We start from the raw sequence: 12,911 nt of genomic DNA on the forward strand, positions 1-12,911 counted from the left end.
GAACTTTTGAATTCATTTAGGGTACCCGAAGAAATTATTGTTTTTTGAAGCTGCTGAAAAAAGTTAAAAGCCTTCAAACTTTCAATAGTGTCAAAATGACACTCTAATGTGGATGAGAGTTAAAGTGCAATAAACACCCTACAAAATGACATTTTTACTTTTGTTGTACGTTATTTATTTGCGGAGAAATGATCTATTTTATCCGATCAGATTCTATTTGAAACAGACTTTATGAATTTGAAGAAGAACATTTCGCTTGTCAAATTTGGACCTTCATGGGGGGGAGGGGGAATGTTTAACCCCCCAACCCCCCCCCCCCCCCTCTCCCCGTTTCTACGGCCATGGCAGGAGTAAAACGATTTTTATATTTCACTATATCAGAAACCACTGGATAAAATTCTACAAATTTGAATATCTTTGAGTTCAATTTTGTAAATTTATAGAATGATTTTTTTTTAGAAGTGTAAAAAGGTAAGAAAAATAAAAGATATCTCATGAATCATGTCTCATGTTTGAAATATCATGTATCATTTCTCAGGTACATCCTAGCAAAAATTTAAGAAGGTATATCGCAGTAACAAAAGAATTATTCAAACAAATATACCAGATGAAAAGACTGTATTAAACTAACCAAAATACCATATAGCTACAGAACTGGAGGCGATATATCTACAATGACAAGATTTTAACAATTCGATTCCTCCACAAAAAGCAAAATACACGATTTCAAGTAATTTGAGTAAAACGAAGTTGGCTGCCCGGTATCTTACCACGATGCCAACTCATCAGTTGATATGATTCACGCTATAACTCTTTATCTAAGATTTTCTGTTCACGAACCGGTAAAAGTAAGAAAGAAAGAAGGATCGCCCATTTATCGTAAATCAGTTCACTCAAATCGTAAATGTCGAATTAGCATATTCTTAACTATTTGGAGACATCCGATTAAACTTTTTTTGGACAAAGCTTGTCGTAAATGAATGATAGAAAATCACTCAACACCAACTTATTTACGATTGTTCGCTACGAAAGCTGCCAGCAGCAGCGAGCGATTCCCAACACGCGACGCCGATGTCCAGCAACGACGTCCGGAGCACTCACGAGAAGGAGAAGAGTGCCACACCGACGCGAGAGTACCGCGCCGAGAGAGCGAGGAGGCTGCTCTCGCTGAAAGTAAGAAAGTAAGAATATTTAAGGACGCATTCTCAATGCGCCTTGAGCATAGATGCCACACCTACCGATTTTTCGGTATTCATACCGATTTTTGGGCAAATTTTTGTCCAAGAATCGGTATATACCGAATACCGATTTTTGGCAAAACATACCGATTTTATACCGATTTTTGAGATTTTGATACAAAATGCAAAATATATTTCAGTGTAAGCGAGACTATCGAAAATATTGGCTTTCTGTTCAATTGAAGACGACCTAATTTATTTGGCGTTATCTAAGTAAGAAACACTTGAAACTTTTATGATAAGTGCACGTTTTTCAATATTTCAATCGAAATTCTCAAATTTTGAAGGAAAGAAGTATTTAGTTTTTGATAGTCGAATGTTTAAAGATAAGTCTACGAATAGAGTTTTAACTATCCTTTGGAATTTGGAGGTAATTTTTCCATTGAGAATGTTGGAAAACTGTCGTTTTTTATAACATATTGCGCCAAGATAGCCAGCGGAAATTAATCTAATGAGGTTTCGTATATACACTGCCGGCCAAAAGTTTGGGATCACCCGCTAAAAAACATGCAAATTTTGATCGTTCATATCTAAGCCGTCTTATAAGACATATTGCAAATCTTCTGATCTCATTTGAAAGATAATGAGCAATAGCTATTTCGGAGGTATTTTGTGCAAAAATTTAACAATGTACTATTAATTAATAAAATAGACACTTAAGTTATCGTCCAAAAGTTTGGGATCACCACTAGTATGGTGTATCGGCCAAAAGTTTGGGATCATTCTTTTAAAAACATGAAAATTTATTTCATTCATATCTTTATCATCTAACATCGTATAGTCCTATTTGCCGCTAGTAGTATTCGTGTTATAATTCAGGGCGTTTCACTAACACTTCTTCATTTTTGGAACATTAACCTCAAAAACGACTGTGTTCGTCGGCCGGCTGCTCAATTTTTGCACTGGAATTTTTGGAGGTTAATTGTCCCGTTCTCGTCCGTACACGCCAGTGGAACGCCAGTTAATGTGCGTGAGAAATGTTAAAAACAACTCTATTGCAGATCTGGAGGGTGCATTTGAAAGCTTAGGAATTGTTGTTTTTTCATAAATTCATTGAAAAATTATATTTTAAATCCATAACTATCAAAAATTCACAATCATAAGTGTGACTTTTCAAAAAACAATTAATTTCAGGTAAATTTTGTATGGTTATCACTTTAAAATATAATTTTTTATTGATTTTATGAAAAAACAACAATTCTTAAGCTTTCAAATACACCCTTCAGATGTACCTTCGATGTTAGATGAGAAAGATATGAATGAGATAAAATTACATGTCTTTGGTCGATACACCATACTGAGGGGTGATCCCAAACTTTTAGACGATAACTTAAGTGTCTACTTTATAAATTAAAAGTACATTCTTGAATTTGTGCACAAATTGTGTGTGATTGTGTTTTGAGAAGTATAGAATAAGGATTCTAATGCAACTTCAATTTTGAAATTTAATTCACCCTATCGCGAGATGATTGGCTTTGAATATTGAGTGCGATTTTTTGAAAATGTTCTAACTTTAGGTTAAGTTTTAGGTGCAAAACTAAAACATTATTTATGGGCAAAATACCTCCGAAATAGTTATTGCTCATTATCTTTCAAATTTGATCAGAAGATTCGCAATATGTCCTAAGACGGCTGAGATATGAACGATCAAAATTTGCTTGTTTTTTAGCGGGTGATCCCAAACTTTTGGCCGGCAGTGTATTGGTTTTCTGAATTTTGAAAATATAAAAAAATTGTAACATCCGATTTGCACGCGATTTTTTTTGTTGTGTTTGTCTTCACGCGAAGAAAAACACAATGGTGAGACAATTTCAAAAACGTTTTTGTGGAATTTGAAAATCAATTTTTAGTTTTTATTCGTATCAAATAAAAGTCATGGCATCCAATTTCCATTTTTTTTTTTCATTCAAATCACCCAGAGTAGGAAGGCGCCAAAAGCAATCAAGGCTTACTAATGTTCATCCATCTACCTATCTATAGGAAGTTTTGGCGCCCATTTTTATTGCCAGTGTACTTTTCACGTGGCACCAGTCAAATGGATACTTGGATATGATTGTCCCCATGGGGTGCTGCAACTAGCCGGTAAGGGGCCGTTCAAATATTACGTAACGCGTTTAGGGGGGGAGGGGGTGTAAGAGTTTGTTACGCTTTGTGAATTAAGGATAGAAAATATGAGATGAATGTGTTACGTAGGGGGGTGGGGGGGTTCAGAATGATCGAAAATTGCGTTACGTAATATTTGAACGGCCCCTAAGAAGCATATTTACGAAATTTGTTTTTTGTTGTATCAGAATCAAGGCAATTTAATATTTCTTAGATGATTGTTCGTGCACCCTTAATTTTTTTTGAAATGTCATATTCTTTTAGTAACTCAAGCAATATGGATGTAAAATTTTCGATAGACTCAAAACATTACCATTGCCAAATCATTTTTGATTAGTTTTGATAACACCAATAGAAAGTCATATAACTGATAAAAAATTACCTTTATTTATTTTTTGTTGATTCTAAAAGATGTTAGGAATTTATCCAGCCGGTTTGAGAATTGAATGTTATCAATTTTATGATTCCAAGTAAATTGCATCACTATCATAAGAACGCATTGGAGGATCAGGAAACATTGAAAAATGCACGCTACCTTTTATTTTTTATGCTCAGTGGTTAAAAGAAACTTTTATAAAGTTTAGCTATGTAGGACTTTAACTTAATATTAGATCCAACTCTCAGTTTCAAAAGTCAGAAAAAAGGATCGTAATCAAATATATCATCAAACTTGAAAGAATATAAAAATTTAACATTTAAGTAAAAAGCATGCCACCTAAAATTTCGGAACATTTAAGTATGTATAGAGAAAAATCTGAACCAATACAAAAAAAAATACAAAAAAAAGTTTCGATATCAGATAAAAAAAAACAATCTATCAATTGTGAGTTTAAGAATATAAACACTTGAACTCGATCAACAAAAATAAAATCAAGATCATAGATAATCAGCTTTTAAATTTTCGCTCAAATATAACTGAAAATCCATATTCATAAAGCTAAAATCAGAATATTGATATAAATAAACAATAAAACATTTTTTTTACCTGTTTGGATTACAGTTTCTTATCTTACGATCATAAACCAAAATTTCAAATAATTTGTGATTGTTTTGAATTTTTATTCCAAATACTCGAAATAGATTTCCCTTCATTCAAGGATTCAAATGCTAAGAGAAAAGTAGTCCAAAAACATGACAGTTTAAATTCTTTTTTTTTTAATTTCCTTAATTTAAATGACAAATTTTAAAGACATTTTCAAACATTATATTGATTAGAAAAGTGTTGCTGTAAAATGAGAAGAATAGTGACTTTTCCTGAATTATTAAATATTTGTCAAACTCAGCTATGTCAATTCACAATAAGATTTGATTAGGGTTTTTAATACAAATTCCGAAAAAAACGACATATGAAATAATGAAAAGAAAAATTACAAATTATGTTTATTTTCATTATTCTTTAAATGTTCTGGTTTTGTCCAATTCATTTTTTAATTTTTTCTATTCTGACGATCATGCTTAAAGAAAACTTCAATGTTTTTAAACACAGAGGTAAACACAAATCGAAAAAACTCAGTTTATGACGACTCCAGCAAAAAGATCCATTTTCTGTTAAAATCAATCTTCAGCAATTATAAAATACTTGATCAGATAGGAGTTTTTGAATAGGAATGATGGCTAAACTAAATTGAAACTTGATAGATTAAGCGTTCTTAAATTACCGGAAGAAAATTAGTTCGCTAACCAAAAGTTAGCGTAACTTATTTGTATATTGAACTATAATTCTGGATTTTTTTTTCTGACACAAAGGTATCTGTAGTATGGATAAAGAAATAAGCAAAAACAAAAATAAAAAGATTATACATCATGTCAATAAAATTATGTCATGAAATAAAATTAATTAATTGGAAAAAAAACGCATTTGCAAAAAGAGATAAATACCGAGGCGGCTTCGAAAAGTGGTCATTCGTTTACAGACATTGCAAGAGGTCAGAAGGTGAAGAAATCTTCCTTCTCGAAGCGAATAAAACATTCGGTGAACTCTCACAGTGTTGAAAGAGTTTACTGTACCGAGTCACTGACTGTTTTGTTTAGCCTAGGAAGGAAAGTAAATTGAAAAAAGTAGGAATAACGGAGAAAAGCCAAACCCCTAGACAAAAAGTGGATCCGAAAAACCAGACATGGCCAAGGAAAACGACAGTATCTACTTGCTTTTATCCACTCAGAAGGAAGGCTGACTAAGGAACAGTGCTAAAATATAAAAAAAATCTCAAAAATACAGGTTCAACAAAGTTTGCCGGGTCAGCTATAGTAATGTATAAAAAAAACGAGCACACAAAATACTATAAGGCATTTATTAGAAAAAGTATTAAATAACAGACTTCAGAATCACTATCGAAAATTTTTTAATTGCCGTAAAATACCGATTTTCATACCGATTTTTCGGATTTCAATACCGAAAAAAGAATTTTTAGGGTTCAAAAATACCGATTTAAATGTGGCATCACTGGCCTTGAGTTAGTTCCATTTAGTAGGCAGTGTTGTTAAGTTGTATAGAAATAGAGTAGTGAAGAGAAAATAAACGTGACAAGAGACAAAACTGGATATTTTTATTGGTGTTCCTGCCTTTCTCGTCTTGGAGTTTATTTCTCTGCTCTGTTCCGCTGCTTGGATCTCCGGTAGTGATTAGTGACGCAATCCCGGTTCTTGTCAGAACCAAATCCCAAGAGTTTAGTCTTCTCGCGTCCAGACCAATACTACCGATCCAGTCTGCCGTGTCTAGTGAAGAGAAGGCTCTCTTCAGACACGTGTATCTCGGTGCGCTGTTCGCACATCGCTTGCCAGTCCGGAAACAATCAGTCCACTAGCTGATCCACCCCGTGTGAGTCATATGTTAAAAAACAACGATCTTTATTCAAAATGTCTTAATAAAAGGTGATTCGGTTAAAATTTGGTCAAGGGAAAATGCGTGTAAATCGGTGAAATCGTTTATTTAAAAAATCAAATTAAATTTGTTTTTCAAGTTTAATTAGTATAAAATTCAGGAAACATATTTAGTTAGGCTTCCGCTTTTCCAAATCCGAATTGCCGGGCCTTACGGTTAATCTCTGCCATCAGATTTTGTACAGCCACCTTGTCCACCTTCTTCGCCGCAGAAAGCCAGTTTGCCTTGAACTGCTGCTCGTACTTAGCAGTTTTTTTCGGTCTTCTTTAGGTTCCGCTTGACAATAGCCCAGTATTTCTCAATTGGGCGGAGCTCTGGCGTGTTGGGAGGGTTCTTGTCCTTGGGAACCACCTGCACGTTGTTGGCGGCGTACTACTCCATGGCCTTTTTACCGTAATGGCATGATGCCAAATCCGGCCAAAACAGTACGGAACAACCGTGTTTCTTTAGGAAAGGCAGCAGACGTTTATCCAAACACTCTTTACGTAAATTTCTTGGTTGACAGTCCCGGAAGCTATGAAAATGCTGCTTTTCAAGCCACAGGTACAGATGGCTTGCCAAACCAGATATTTCTTCGCAAACTTTGACAGTTTCATGTGCTTGAAAATATCTGCTACCTTTCCCCTTCCTTTTGCCGTATAAAACTCCTGTCCCGGATGCTGCTTGTAGTTGGCTTTGACGTTGGTTTCGTCGTCCATTACCACGCAGTCAAACTTCGTCAGCATCGTCGTGTACAGCCTCCGGGATCGCGCTTTGGTCGTCGTATTTTGTTTATCATCGCGATTTGGAGTCACTACCTTCTTGTAAGTCGATAGTCCGGCTCGTTTTTTGGCTCGATGCACGGTTGTAGACGATACACCCAGCTTATTTACGGCATCTCGGAGAGAGAGCTTAGGGTTTCGCTTGAAACTACCGACAACTCTCTTTGTCGTCTCAGCGGCTTCCGGTTTTCGATTTCCTCCCGTTCCAGACTTCCTGGCTGTCGACAAACGTTCCCCAAACACTTTAATTATATTTGTAACGGTTGATTTGGCAACTTTTAGCGATTTTACCAGCTTTGCGTGCAAGTAGCTCGGATTTTCGCGATGCGCGAGCAAAATTTTGATACGCTGCTTTTCTTCCTTGGACGGAATTTTGACAACTGAAGAGTGAATTCCAAAATCAAAATAGGAGTAACATTCTACACACACACATCTTCAAAATGAGGGGTGTTCAGGTTTTTTAAATGCAAAATTGAAAGAAATACGTCAAGTTGATATTGACCTAATTTTGACCGTATCTCCCTTTATTCGATTTGAATTATCCTTTCTTTTACGATTTCATGTTAGCTGGGACATCTCACCAATTTCATTTTCAAACTTTATTGACACTAAACGAACCGGAGGGTGGTCAAATGACGGTTTTTAAAATTTCAATGATGGTTACGCGTTATATAATTTTTTTTCTCGCAAATTTAACTACAGGACTATTTTTATTTAAATTGTTTTAATTTTTTTATTGTTATAATTCTTTCTAGATGACTTAGTATCTTTCTGAGAATCATATTTCAGTCACATTTCCAGCTATCCAAAACTTTGACTACATCTTGTAAAAATCGACTAAAAAACAAAAGAGTTTTAGCGAAACAAGTGTTTGCCGTTATTTGACCGCTCACGGTTCAAATAGGTATAAACAGAGTGTCATTTTGTCAGTGTTAAAAAAATTTAAAAACATCCGGAAAAACTTCTCAATATCTTTTTTGCTCGGGTTCTCCTCGAACTGTTCACAGGGTTCTCCAAAATTCACCCCTTCATTCAACCCCCACATGGCAAAGGAAAAACAAAAACACACAATCAACCGCACCAGAAAAAGTTACTTATCATTGGCGCACGTATGTCTATAGGTATGTTTATCGCTAGGTATGGAGCATGAATGAATATATGTATCCGTGACCGGGCGGGTGTCTCTCTTTATGCCGGCAACAGCTAGAAGTGTAGCAAGTAGGAAAAAAATGTAAAAAAGAAAAATCACCCAGAACAGACAACCATACATACCTGGGGCAGTTGGGGTTTGTTACTGACTTATTGTGTGTGGACGAGGTGTTTCTCGTTTGTTGTGTTTGCTTTGGAGACTCGGGCACCTCGACGGAGCTGCGGTCGGCTTAGTTAGTTGTCTTCGGATGGCGTAGCAGAACGGTAGCGTGACTAGTCCGCGAAATACCTTTGCTACCGTTTGGCGTGTGAACGAATTCGCCGGTCATTATCCGTCGTCAGTCGGCCGCTGTCAGCCTTCGCTCACACAGTTTAACTTACACGTATCGGTAGTACACCCCCGCACTTCGATCCTCACCAAACAAGTGTGGCAACGGAAAAACGGAAAACGAAACGGCTGAGCAAAAGTGAAAACGTGACTTCCGCTGCTGGAAAGTTTTGGTGAAAACGTGGGAAAAACCCGGTTAACCCCGGTAAGGATCGTTTCAATGAGTGCTTTAGAGTATGGAAAGAGTCGTAATGAAAATCAACACCCTTTATAATTGGCTGTAAGACGACTGCCGTTGGTTGATGATGTACCTACTTAGTACAGTATAGTGAGTGACCTTGTGCTCAAAAGCACCCAGCGGATGTGCGAAATGAGACACGCGGCTTAAGATTAATTGGAATGTCAGAAAGGCAGTCATAAGAGCGCAGATTTGCTGCCGGTCACGAAATCCAAACCCGCGCGGCTTCTCGGTGCAAAATATCGGTCAAACATGTGATACAAAGAACGCGCTAAATTGGGGCAGAATCACCAGCAGTGTCATCGTCGTCTTACAGAGTGTGGTGGCGAGCCGTGTTGAATAAAAACATAACACAGAAATATATACATCTAACTACATAACAACAAACCTAACACTGATTCGTTGAAAGAAGAGTAAGTAATCCGGAGAAGTTGGTTGAAATAGCATAGAGGCACAAAACAACGCCGTCGTCGACACTTGAATACCGAATTGGTGACAATTCTTCAGAAAGGACATTCGACTCGGTATGTATGGTGCCTATAGTAGTTGATTTGTTCATTTGTCATTAATCATGCGTCTCCTCCATTCAACGAAACACGTCCGATGAATTTGGAATTTTAAACAGTTGTGTGGCATCATCAATGATGTTGGTAGAGCTTTATTTAGGTTTTAGCTCTGTATGAACCTCGAACAATTTGATAGAAATCATTTGGAGAACGGTCCACAATGAACCGCTCAATCAATTATTGATTGAATGATTTTTAACTCATAACTCAAATGATGTAATAAATCGTCCTTATTCAATTCACAAGGTGTCTCTCTAAAAAAGAGAAATTTAAAATTTTTAATTTAAAAATAAACATTCGCATAAGACACCATAAATGTTTCTAGTCATTTTGTTGCTAATTTATACCGTTGGATAAGGTCAACTGGGTCACTTTATGAACTACTGGATTCAGCTCGATTACGCTTTTTTGTTTTGATGTTAAGCGGTGTTTTCGATAAATATTTTTCAAACCTCAAAATCTTTGAAATTTGAACAGTAAAAAGTTGTAATATAGAAGCTGAATATATCTTCTATGTCTATACATATAAACATGAATTTCTGTCTGTCTGTCTGTTTATAAAAGACTCGGAAACTAAAGGGCGAGCATGAAATTATTGCGACACCGAAAATGGCATGTCAATTTTATATTAATGTTTAGAATCAAACCAAAACTTTAGGGTTGTTTTCTACATATGTTTACTTCAAAAATCAAAAGGAAAGGTTATTCGATGCAGCATTAAGTGTAAAATTGAGCGCATTTTCACTTGATGCCCTCCATCAAAGTCTTTACAGTGTCATCTGATACCAGTTCCTCAGTTTTTCTTCCATTTTCTTCCATTTTCTTAACATGTCCTTCTCGTCTTTGACCGTCTTCTTGCTCTTACAAAGTTTCCGCTTTATTATTGCCCAGTACTGCTCCACCGGGTGCAACTCCGAACAGTTTGGCGCGTTCATGTCCCTAGGAACAAAATGGACAGAATTGGCCCCATGCCACTCCAGGACATGTTTAGAATAGAGGCATGATACCAAATCTGGCCAAAATAGCGGAGCTTCGTCGTGCTGCTGCAAGAAAAAGGCACTTCTCGAGGTACTCAGATTTGTAGATGTTGGCATTATCTGTGCCCATTGTCACGAAAGGCTCACTCCTCAGCCCGCAAGAGCAGATGGCCTGCCTAACGTGATCTGGAGACGAACTTCGACATTTTCTTCTTCTTAAATTTGTCATCTACATCGAACTTGCTCTTGCCGCTGAAAATATCCAACCCCGGAACTTTCTTCAAATCGGCTTTTATAAACGTTTCGTTGTCCAATACACAGCAGTTATATTTTGTCAGTATCTTCTCGTAGCGCTTCCGTGCCGGAGCTTTAGCTGTCGATTGTTGCCACTCATCCCGGTTTGTGAAGTCCTGTACCCTGTATGTAGCTTTCTTCTTTGCATTCTGAACGTAGCTCTGCGGCATGCCAATCTTTTTAGCCAAATCACGGCTTGAGACGTTGGAATTTGCTTGGGAATCATCCCCTTCACCTTTCCTCCGTCTTTTTGATCTCCAGTCCCGGTTTTCTTCCAGTTACTTTACCGTGGTCCAACGTCAACCGTTCCTGAAACCGCTTCAACACTCTGGAGACGGTTGGTGAGTGTTCAACATTTTTCCCAAATGCCGGTGCGACAGGTAAGAAAATTCCAGGGTTTTGGAATGAATTTATTCTCTCGGCTCGCGTTGGTTTACCTCCATTCCATCGAAAAACACGACTTCGAGTGTGACAGCATGTAAACTATACACATCTATGAAAAAGTGTGCAAAATTTGCTTGATTTTACCCAATGGTAAAAAAGTTATGCCCTGTTGAATGTGTCGCAATAATTTCATTATCGCCCTTTACTCCTTCTTCTTCTTTTGCCAACATAGCCAAAACATGTAAACATCCTGGAAAATGAAAAACTATTGTCCTTTATTGCTCTTTTCAACGTAATATCTGCTACATGTAAACATGCATTGCAGAGATTACTACGGCCAGGCCAACCATGTGATAAATACCGCATAAGATACTGGAGGAAAGCAAATAAAGCGTGGAGTTCCCTGCCAAACGCTTCATATAGTTTTTTTTAATGAAAATAATGTAGAGTGTAAAATTATAAATCTGTTAAAAGGTTGGTTCTCACTCACTTACAACTGGATTCGATGTTTTTTTTTTAACTATTTTTTATACTTTTTTCTTTCTCCGTGAAAAATTTTTTAACGGAGAGATAATTTTGACCTTACAAAACAACGCCTATTTGAACTCTCTCATAGACTTGGAAATTTCTGAACCGATTTACGTGAAACTTAGAAAGTGGGGGTGTTGGAGTCCGGGGGAGGTTCCAATTATGGTTTGAGACCCATCCTCTTCAGAAGATTGAGTAGAGGACCTCACAAACATATTTAAGACAAATGTTTGCAGAACTCGAAAACCGGTCAAGCAAATGGTACCAAACTTGTCATGGGACGATATTCGGGCACTGCAAATGTTCATATGATTATTTTATAGATCGATGATTTCTTTTTTCAATAGGGATATAGCAAAGGGGAAAGGGGGCTACATTACAATTTCTTACATTACTCAAAAACTAATCGAGCAAATGAAACCAAATTTGGCATGGGATGGAATTAGCGCATGGGAAAGCATGTGACGAGAAATGGTAAGATGATTACGGGAGGGAGGCTCCTATACTTTTTTTTGCACAACTCGATTAGGGCATGCGAAAACTTAGACACCACCCTTCTTCCAGTGAGTTCATAGGATAAGGCCCTAACAAAATTTTATTGACCTATATTGAAAATTAATCAAGCGAATGGAACAAAGTTTGATATGGAAAGGAATTTGGGTATGTGATATATTCCCATGATTGTTATAAACCCTTTTGCCTTGCAGGGAGGAGAGAAGACAGATATAGGGAGGACGAAGGACGGACATATACAGTGATCGGCACAAATAAAAATTCACCCATCGTTTTTACCTTAAAATGCCGATATTTTCAGTTTCTCAGAATCTTTTAAAATTCAATGAGTTCGGATGGTTGGTAATTTCAAAAACATTTAAAAATAAAATTGATTTTTTTTAGCTCAGTTGCATACTTTGTGGGTATGACATAAAAAAATCCGTTTTGTGATTAAATTGATAGATCTAATAAAAACTTAATAACCATTAGTTAAAATGACCTTCATTGGCCTTGATGATTCACTGACGACACACTTTTTGCAAGTTTTTTCATGAGATTTTGGTAATATTTCAATTTATCGTCGTTTGGAAAAAACAAACAAACTATATCGCATTTGCAATTTTCTTGCCTCAATTTGCCTGCATGAAAATTTATCTTTCATCTTCATATCAGTTAGTTAGCTATTCTTATCAAACCAAGCTCGGTAGCCTGCCAGTAGAGGCACGAACCGTTTTTCAAATTCCTGTAGTCCACAACATTTCCGTACATCAGGTAAACTTTTTCAAATTCCCATTGTCCAATATCAAGGCACCCAAATGGCTGCCTGCTTGATCGCGCTATAGGATTGATTTTACAAATTTTCAAAAATCGACCAATTTAAAGAATTTCAATATCTAGTGAAAAACGTTTGTTTTGAAAGAGTGATAGAGGGAATCTTCTGCAAACTGACCTTTTATTATTAAATTAATA

At 36.5% G+C, this 12,911-nt stretch overlaps 1 protein-coding gene across 1 annotated transcript in view; it reads left to right on the forward strand.

Moving 5' to 3' along the window:
- The first annotated feature begins 8,356 nt into the window (after positions 1-8,356).
- LOC129743641 (cGMP-dependent protein kinase, isozyme 1-like) overlaps positions 8,357-12,911 on the forward strand; it is a 118,708-nt gene continuing 114,153 nt past the window's right edge. Inside the window, exon 1 of the mRNA XM_055735719.1 lies at positions 8,357-9,222. The gene's annotated coding sequence lies outside the window, so the exon portion shown is untranslated. The remainder of the gene's footprint in view (positions 9,223-12,911) is intronic.

The sequence above is a fragment of the Uranotaenia lowii genome, chromosome 2, assembly GCF_029784155.1.
Source record: "Uranotaenia lowii strain MFRU-FL chromosome 2, ASM2978415v1, whole genome shotgun sequence".
In the NCBI taxonomy this organism is placed as follows: Eukaryota; Metazoa; Arthropoda; class Insecta; order Diptera; family Culicidae; genus Uranotaenia; species Uranotaenia lowii.